We start from the raw sequence: 10788 nt of genomic DNA, 5'->3' as shown, positions 1-10788 counted from the left end.
TTGTAGTATGTACCTTTATGCATTTCATGAGGGTGATATTGATTTTCTGGGCTTGTCCTTATTTATCCTTAATGAGTCCTCAGGTTAGCAAATCCAAATATAGTAACGCAAATCATATTGAAGTTTATACATTTTTGTTCTGTACAAATTGTGCTATAGACTACATTTAAATTTATAAATAACTCTTATGGAAATAATTTTATGAAGTTTGTGCTTTGGTGATCATTGTCATGTATGTTAAGTGTCATGCTTTGTCCTACCATTCTGTGGTTACACTGTATCCATCACATACAGGTAACTTTTGTATATACAACATGACTTTTGAGCCTTCATATCATTTTGGGGCATTTTGTCAAACACTGGTCTCAGGATTCTTATATGAAATGGAGGGGTTAAGTGAGGTTTAACTGTACAGTTTGAGGAAATCAGATTAGCATATTGTAAAGAGAGGTTAGGAAGTATACAGAGTAAGCAGGGGTATAATATCGATTTTCAATTATGATAGTCAAATGCCTGCAACTTATTTTGTGATTAACCCATTTTTTATAGTTTTCATGAACTTGCCATTTTGCCACCATGAAATAATCAAAATCTTTGGATAATAAAAGAGTTATGGCATGATCTTGTAATATTTTGAAAGGTGTGTATGGCACATAAGGATAAATTATACCCAACTTTGTAGTTTAAATATTGAATAGCTAGACTCAATATGTACTTAAATAATAAATATGTGGAACTTATCTTGACACTTTCAAATGTAATAATGAAATAAATACCAGTGCACCAACAGCTTTCAGTACTATAAAGCATCCTGGAGGATTTGGATTCAGAAGAATCTGAAAGGGTAGTACAATAGGAGAGATGATCTTACTCAGTGCATTTAACTTATTGACCTGAGTCTCCCCCATAATTTCCATAACTTGAGTTGGTAGTCCTTGATGTCTGAGTGAGATCCTGGTAGTAGTGTAGCCAAGGTGATATGTGGGTGGGTAAATGATGGTATGTACCTGGTGAAACACATGAATTCTGTCATCCACTGAAGCCTATTCTTATCAGCTTCTCAGAACCTCCTCTTCAGTGATTAATATTTTACCTGTTGCATCTCTGATAGAGTAAACAGAATTTTCTTTCATACATCCTGACAGTTCCTCCACCTATCTCTGTAGCATTCTCACATTTCCCTGTCTTAGTACATTCCATAGTCTTACATTCCTCTTTCCACATTGTTTCTTTTCAACTATCTGTATCTTATCTCATTTTATTGTTTGACTTTTTTTACTTTGAAGTCCCTAAATCTGTATTGAAATTCTTCCATTTCCTTCTTTCAGACATCTTCCTAATCATATTTTCTGTGATCAATGGCTAGTTAGCTCTTTTTCTATCAACCAATCCTATTGTTTTTCATGCCAATTTATTTATTTCTTTTATTAGATATTCCAGTCTTTCTTCTACCATAGCCTTCCATTTAGCCACACTCAGTATTTTGTCAACTTTCTCCTGCTACTTCTTTTTTTCACCTCAGTTGTCTTCTGCCTTCAATTTCCTAGTACCCCTACCTTATAATATAAGAGTTGGTATTACACTTCATGATCATTGAATCTTTATCTAATCCTAAGAAAATCTGTGAGTTATTCATGCTATTTCTAAATCAATGTCCAGCCATGGCATAGTATAACTGATATCTCAAGATCAGCAAAAAATAGGAATCCAAATTCTAATGATTGGAAACTATACCAGCAAGAATTGAAATGGCTATGGAAAAACCCATATAAATAAATTCAGGAATGAGGATAAGATAGAGGTTGCAGTAGTTCTACATCACCTGATCCTTTGGGAAAAACTGCTATATAAAAACCAAGGTGGGGAACACTAATTCTCTTGGTGGAGGTCAGAGTTTAAGAGCCCCCTAAGGGAATTGAGAAAACCCATACATAAGATTTAAAGGACTAGAATTACTTTGAATTAGAAACACTAAAAAACAGCCCAATGCAATCATAAAACTAAAATTAAATGCTTTAAATTGAAATCCTGGAGGAACTACTGCAAAAGTGTCGATGGAGTCCCAGAAACATTTATACTCATAAAACATTTCTTATTCCAATCTGCACTGGAGGAGGCATGCTACACTAGGGGTCTCCCCTCCTACTTTCAGGGTTACAGTGGTGATCACCTTCTAGCATTGTAACATTTTACACCACATGATGGTGATTAGTTGTTTCAGCCATTTTTAAATCTTCAGGAGTAAATGGGGTGTTTCCAGCATGCCTCTAGGTGGGGCAGGAACAATTGCTACTAGTTTTGGTGATAATATTTTGCTCTTGTCTAGCATATAGGTATATTCCTAATCCCTAGTGGGTTATAAAGGTGGTCTACATACCAAAACCAGGGAAGACAGACTGCTTTAGAGAACTTGGTCAGATAAATTATCCTGATGTTTTTTCTCTTAAATACTTGAAACAATAGAGGATAGATTTAAATGGATGACCCCATGAAAGAATATGCCTTACATTAAAATAAGCACTCTTACCATGAAGGAAAGTAGGTGGAAACAACCTCGACCACCTAATCTCCAACGTGGAAGGAGTGCTGGACCATAGGGAATGTAAGTATTTATTGATACTAAAGGTGCCCTAAATAATATTACCTTTGATCAAATATACTTGGCAGCAGAAAGTCATTGCACCCATGGGCATGTTGTTCTATGAGCAAGATGCATGTTAGATTGGAATAGTTATAGCCAACCTTAAGAATATGATGAAAGTGGCTGTGACTAGAGGCTGTCCAGTAGGAGAAGTGCTATTGCCGCTCCTCTGGAAATTAATGCTGGCAGTTTAATTTTGAGACTTATGTTTGACTGGTGCATGTACTCAAGGCTATAAGGACAGTCTAGCAATAATTGTCACTGGCAGGTACTTTGACGCAGTACCCAGTCTCATGCAGAAGGTCATGGGTGGAGCATTGTTCAGCATTGTTGTAAAAGTACCAAGTGAATCCAACAAAGACAGCTGTGGTCCTATTTATCAAGGGAAGGCCTCATGCTCCTTAATCTGAAAAGCAAATAACTAGGGCTATCTTCAAAGGTTGAGTATCTGAGGGTTACTCTAGATTCCAAATTCAACTGGAAAGCACACCTATAAACAAGAGTTAGAAAGGTATGTTCTACCTTGTGAACATGTCTAAGAACCTTTGGTAAAACCTGAGGACTTTAACTATGAGCCAAATATTGATTATATACATCAGTGGTAAAATCATGTTTACTGCCATTTCCATAGTACAGTGGAGTGGAAATGTGCCAGGAGCAAACACAACCATATAAGATAGCCTGTTTTTTATCATAGGAGCTCTAAGAACTACCCTAAAATTAGCACTGCAAACTCTCCTGGGTCTACTTCCACTCTTTGTTGAGGTGGAGAGACAGGCCAGGACAGTGGTTTTTTGCCTGAAGTATGCAAGAGCATGAAATGACAGGGGAAATATGTTGGGGCATAGAAAGGTATGGATTGATATTAGGAAGTCAATTCCCATCCTTAAGGTGGGGTATGATGTGGTGTTGAAGCTCAACCCATCACATTCCTCTGGATTATGCCATGTGAGAACAATGGAGCAATGAAGAAGAAACACAGTTACATCAAGAAGCCAGCATCCATATATAGTATACAGATGGCTCGAAGGTCAGTGTTATGGTGGAAGCTTGGGTGTGCTTCAACAAACCCTGCAAAAAGCTTATCATCCCATTAGGAAGAGAATTGAATGTGTACCAGGATGAGATGTATGCCATCACATCATGTTAACATGCCGCTAAAGAGGCTGGTCAAGACTAGAGACCAATCCATATATGTATGAATGTTCAAGCTGCATGAAAAGCTTTTAACCCTCTCTAGTGTAAGAGGCATCTAGTATTAGAGTGCTGAAAGATACTTAGTGACATTGTCTGTTAAAGAACCATGAAATCTTTTCAATATTGACAAATGCATAGTCTACCTTAATTCCACATTCATTGAATAACACTTAATTTTTACAACTCTCATTGAATTCAGCCGTACGCATTGATTTATATTACTTCAGGGACAGATACTTAATTCTAGTTTGATGTGATTTCTTTTAATGTGAATTAGACATATCATAATTATTTTTATTAATCCAGTGTGGTGTTACATCCTGAAGTATGGCAAATTACAGTTGAAAATAATTGGCTTTGCAATAAACATCTGAACACATACTTTCAAAATAAGATTTGCCATTCTGATCACGAACTTGTCTACCATATTAATTGGATCCATCTCTCTTGCTATGTTGGAGACATTCAGGGCTTGTTCCTCTGGTGGTATCAATTAGTTGCAATTTAAGGCTTGTTTTTGTGGCATAAACCAATTGCAATCATGATGAGAAAGAAAGAGGAAGCATGTGCAATCTCCTTGAATTTGAGTTAAATTGTGAAGCATAACTAAGTAAGGATAAAATTTTTTGTTTTCCCTGAGGGAATGTGTAAAATGATGACTGTTCTTATATCTTTTGATGAAATTTAATTAGCCTTTTACTACATCAGCATGAATAACCTGCAAAGCACATTATGATGTGTGGTAAGCATCATTAGCACAAAGAAAAATAGTGAAAGAATACTGAAGGGAAAAGATTTCAATGGACTGAATTAGGTGTGAAAACCTTTAAATTGTTCCTGAAACATTTTTCTCAGGAACAAATGCATTAATTCTGATATGCATATCTCTAATTTTACAGTTGTAGTTTGATTGGTGAATAAATATGGAATTTTTGATAATGAGTTAAATTTTAAAGATGAACATCAATGGGAATTTTTAGTAATTTTATTTGTTATTGTTATTAAGGAGGTGTCTTACAGAAAAGGTCATTAGCACCATTGAGGATAGATGGGCAATTTGGTAGGGGTAGGAGTTTTTGGGAATCATTAACATTCCAGCAATGAAAGGTATCAAGTATACATGATTTAGCTTCTCATTCAACAGATGGCATACTCAACTGGTATTGCTCTCCATTTTGGATGATTAATCCAAAATGCATTACAATATTAAGTTTAATGGTGCAATCTGGCATGATCAGGGGGTTGTAGAAATTCTTTCCCTCAAAATTATTTACTCCCAATATTTGTGTGTGTGCGGAGGATAGTTCCCCATGAAGTGCTGTTGAATGCTATTGCTTCCATATTTGTGGATGGTGTCCAGTTAGACCCCTGTAAAAATGTCTCATCCCCAGGATTTTTTTCGATAGAAGTTGGTCAAACCTCATTGAAGCCCTCTCAAGTCTCAAAAGTGTTCCCTCACTTAACGCTCCTATCTCCTTGATCTCTTGTATGTACAATATACCAATTACTCATAAACAAATAGGTGCTCAGAAGCTAAAATACAAATGATTAACACCTTTCAATCATAGCTCTCACAAAACTCTATTGATATCCTAGTGCTGAACGTGCAGTGCCTTAGTAACAAATTGTGTCAAATTGAACACTTGCTAATTCTTAGGAAATGCAATATCCTCTCACTAATAGAGCACTGGCTTCATGAGGATGAAATGCATTTCTATCACCTTCACGAATTAACTCTTAGCTCCATGGACTGTTGTAAATCACTCAAAAATGGGGGCTTATACATATTTACAACAAACATTTTATAGTGTAAGATTTTAGATGTTAAGTATTCCATATTGACTTGCTCTTTGAAATTGTTGCTGTTTTCCGTAAGAATTCTCATACTGTCATAGGGACTGCCTTAAACATTGATATGACTTGCAATTCAAGGTACAGTACTCAGCCTGATATTTTACTCAGGTTGGTCGCTCCATCTGCAATGGTGAAAGGTTGCTAAATTTAAGGGATCAAAATGTAGAGATGTCTAGGGTCACTCTAATGCTATTGTTAAGGCTATTGTACTTCAAATTTCCTTCCCACTGTTTGTGGTCGTTAATTCCTGTTTCTGGTCTGGACACTTTCCTGATGTCCTAAAATACTTTAAAGTTAAACCAATTTATAAACGGGGTGTGAAAAATGCTCCAAAGTATTACTGCTCCATCTCCATCATTCCTGTGATTGGCAAAGTCATGGATCTCAATGGTAGTGCCCAAATGATTGCATATATAGAAAGAAAAATTACTCAGCTCCTCGCAATTTGGTGTTAGACCTGGAAAGTCTACAGAGCAAGCTATTGAATATATCTTAAAATAAATACTGTGTGCTTTAGAAGATAGGCTGTGTTCATCTCTTTCATTGTTTGACATCTCCTCAGCATTTAATTGTGTAGACCACCAAATCCTTTTTCAAAAACTGCATTATTATGGCATACAGGGCTCTGAACTAAAATTCATGACCTAATGTTTAAAAAACCATAAATAAATGGTAGAAGTTAATGGCTGTAAGTCATAATTTTTTAGAGTGAAAAATGGTGCGCTCCAGGGGTCTATAGTTGGTTTTCAGTTATTTCTGCTGATGATCAATGACTTACCAAGTAACATACCTGCTGATTGTATCCAGTATGCTGATGACACTAATTTTAGGAATAAATGTACAAATCCTGAACAGGCTTATAAAGAACTGAAAGACATACAATGACAAGCTGGTGACTGGTTCTCAGCTAATAAACTATATTTAAATTGTGAAAAAACACAAAATCATATATGTGACCAAAGAAGTGCTGATGAAGCTCAAAGCTCTGTCAAGCTTCTAGGGCTGTTTATTGACTTAAATCTTTCCTGGAAAAGTCGTGTACCTGCAGTATTCAAAAACTTTCCAAGAATTCCTTTCTAATCAAACTTAAATCAGACTTAAAAGCTGTGTTCTTGAAGAACATTTGAGACTTGCCTACTTTGTCTTTTTCCCAAGTCACCTAAGTTATGGCCTAAGGCTTTGGGGATATGTAAATGACCCTAAAGCTCTGCTTATTTTACAAGAGAAAGCAGTTAGGATTATAACCAAATCTGCCCATCATAATTGTTCTCCACTTTTTTTTTGGATAAGAGTAATGATGGTCATTAACATATACATTTACCACTGCTTAATTCATTTAAAAGATAATATGAATAACTATGTATTAAGAGACAATATACACAGCCATAATACAAGGTAAAGAAATATGTTTCGCAGTACCCAATGTAGATTGTCAAAATCTTCAACCAGTCAGATAACCTTGCCTAAAAATTCTATGACAAACTTTCCTCATACTGCAAGAGAGACTAAAAGTTTTAAAAATGCAATTGAGGATTGGTTGATTTCAAACCTCCGGTATTCTTCAAATGAATATTTTGAACTGGGTTTATCAAGGGTGAAATTATGATGCATTGTATCTCTTCACAACTGAAGTGAATGTATGAGTTCATGTTTTTCTTTTGACCTCATATATAGTGGAAAGGGCTGCTCTTTGATGAATAAAGATTATTATTATTATGGGCTTAAGAAAGAGGTTCCCCCTTCACTATTGATCTACTCTGCTTCCCCCATGTTAAACATGTTAGTGGCAGAGTTAGTTAATTTGCCATAGAACTGAATTTCTTCAATGTTGCAAAGTAATTTGCACATATACCTTAACAACTTAACAGGTGCACACTTGAGAGACATTTTCCGAAGTATATGGCTAGTGTTCACTATGATCTGTTCAAGTAATTGATATTTTCATTTTATGTGATGCTTGAGCAATATCATTTTATTGAAATGACAGTATGATTCATTGGGAAAGAATGAGTGAGTAGCATTGCATATTTTTTTTAAATTGAATATCATCAAGGGTGAATACATATTAAGGATAGTTATTGGCTGATAAGACACAAGACTTTCAAAAATTGGTTCTTTTTCTGAAAGGATACCTAATAATTTCCACGTTCGCACTCATTTGGCATAAATGGCCATTTTAGAATGTTTTAGTGCACTTTTTACTCATAAAATTGCTCCAGTTAATGTAATACTAAAGTATTATGAAGTAAATCTTTTTATAGTCGATTGTATACGTCAAATTTCAGTTGGAAATTCATAAATTGAATCAAATATTGACAAATGGTGTCATCATTGAAGTATTATAAGCTGTCCTGCATGTAAACCATTTTTTATCTGTTAATCATGCCAAAAATTGTAATATGATTCTAAAGTTGACATTATTAGCATATTTAACATAAAGAGAAGTTTTAGAGATTTATTTCCTTTATTCTGGAACCAGGATCGATACAACCATAACACTTGGATAAGCGCGTGTAACAAGTCTTTGTAAACAGATATATTACACTTCTTTTTGTTGCATCATCATTCTATCCAATCACATGAATGGAAAGCATTTTAAATTGGTGATGCAGTGAATGAAATAGGATTAGCTACATAGGCACATAATTTTTGGGAAACATCAATTTGTTTTGGAGAATACAAAAATAATGCTCAAATGTTTAGATTACTAATTTTGAAATGCACATATAACGTACCTAATCACATGAATTGGTAATTCATTAAGTCACGTCAATGAGCATGTGTGTGATTATAACGTCCCTCATGTTGTGTCATTCAAATGCTTTGAGATGTGGAATTTCTGATTATCACTGATTTGCTACATTTGGTGATTGTTGGAACTGATAAGATGCTTTTTTCAGAAATCTGACTCAAAATATTAAGACATATCACGCTGTTCTTGTGCACTTTGTAGTAAAAAGGAAAACTGGTTGGCTGACCTATGGTTGTGTGATATTTTTTACTTTGTCATTAATAATGAGGCACTCCAAAGCTCATGTGGAAAAAATATGTGTGAACTTTTATTTTCATACAGAATGAGAAAAATAATCAGAGGAAAGTGATGGTCAAAATGATCATACTTTGCTTTTTAATATACAGGCATTTTTAACAGGAGAATTGACTAGAATCCAATTTGCTAGCACCCTTTTTTCACTGAGGATAAAGTCAGTTTCATCCCTTATACACAATTGTAAGTTTTTAACTGTTTAAAAATCAGCTGGAAATACTTTATCAATTTAAATAATGCTTTAAATTACATAATTTTCATTTTTTTATATAGCAATATATCTATTTTATCGTACAGTTATTTATGCTGGCAAGCAGTTTTAGCATTGATAGGATCAAAACTGAAAATACCTTATTTTAGGTTTCATCAGCTCTAAAGAAGAAATATTTGTTAACAAATGTAGTCAGGTACTAGCCTAGTGTGCATTAATTTTTCTAGGTTTCTCAAAAATATTTTCAGCGATATGCAATTTCAAATTTCTCACTTATATATATTTTCATTATGCTGTTCAATTTTAGCAAATGCTAACCAAATAATCAAGAGGGAAGAAATGAGGAATCATTATAAGTTTCTTTTATTATTATTCGATTGCAAGGAAAATAATAAAAGGTTTTCCTCTTTAAATTGTAAAAACTAGACTTATTTTTTACATCATTTTTTCATATCAAACTATTCCTGAATGTATTTGGGCAATTTTGATGACCTTATGAAGCTTTGCATTTTTCTGAATGTTTATTCGCTGACACATTCTAAGATACAATCTTCTAGTTTGTTTTCGAATTATTTTTGCTGTAAAACAAAATGTGCTTACCACAGGAATCAAGGACTCCAGAAATATCTTTTAAAATTTTGATTAGAATATACTTACTGGTCCTCACCAATTACTTTTCCCCAATCATACTGGAGTTGGAGTTTTAAGTTATTACCCTGCAAACCATCATGACACCCACACACATGTTAAACATTTCTGTTATGTCACCTGGAAGATGATGGCTTGAAATCTAAATATAATCTATTGTACTGTCTATATAGCTGGTGTCAAACAATCTTATGGCTGTGTCATGGATTTTCTCAAACATGAACTGCATCATATTTATGTTCAGTTATTTTTTATCATTACTTTATATTTTTGCCTCCATTACACTGTGTTGTACTACCTATGCTGGAGGTGCATGCTCACATTGATGATTAACCTTGGTAGGTGTTTTGGAGCATGTGATGAAGTGAAAAATGAGGATGGATAACACAGAACATTTCAATGAGTCAACAGTTACACAACAAGAATACGCAAAAACAATAAATGAATCCCAAAGATCACAAGACAAAAACATAACATAGAGAGAAAAAGTTATTCAATTTAACCATTAGGTTTGTATGCAAGAGATCATTTAATAGCTCCCACCATCCAGATATGATCTTCAATAATTTAAAGCTAATTAAGTCTCATAAGTTTATTCACTTCACATTTCGTTGTGTTAAGTCTGTTATTGTTAACACATTATCCTCTATTGAAATTATAAATCTCTTTTAGAGTTAGCACCTTCAGGCACTGTTTTTATCATCCAGAAAGTGCACCTATGTAGATGATTTCTTCAGCCTTGTCATGCCTTTGCTACATGCTCTCCATTATGAAATCCACACATGCTTTAGTTGGCATGGGTCTTCTTATTCCAACATTTGCACTAAGAGTGAGGAGAATGTACAGACACTTGCATGATCTATGTTGGGTACACCTACATTTATGTCGCATTTTATGGAGGCAAAAAAGAAAGAGCCATGCCTGTTGTTACATAGTCCCATGATTTATTTGTTTCTGAGGCAGATATGGCTGCGGCCTCATTTGAAGAGTTGGGATAATTGAAATAATGGTCAGACAGAGAGATAGAGATAGATAGGGGATTAAAAATAAGTTTGCTCAAAGGCTTTTTGTGACACTCGATTCAGTTAAAAACTATGGTCGAGAAGTGCACACAATATAACACCAAATATTTTGTCCTCTTTCATAAATATTAAAGCTGTCCTTCACATCTTTTAAAAAACTTTCCCTTAG

Source organism: Hetaerina americana, unplaced genomic scaffold, assembly GCF_022747635.1.
Source record: "Hetaerina americana unplaced genomic scaffold, ioHetAmer1.1.p SCAF_11, whole genome shotgun sequence".
Taxonomy (NCBI): domain Eukaryota; kingdom Metazoa; phylum Arthropoda; class Insecta; order Odonata; family Calopterygidae; genus Hetaerina; species Hetaerina americana.
The sequence above is the reverse complement of the archived record's forward strand: the minus strand, read 5'-3'. Positions refer to the sequence as shown.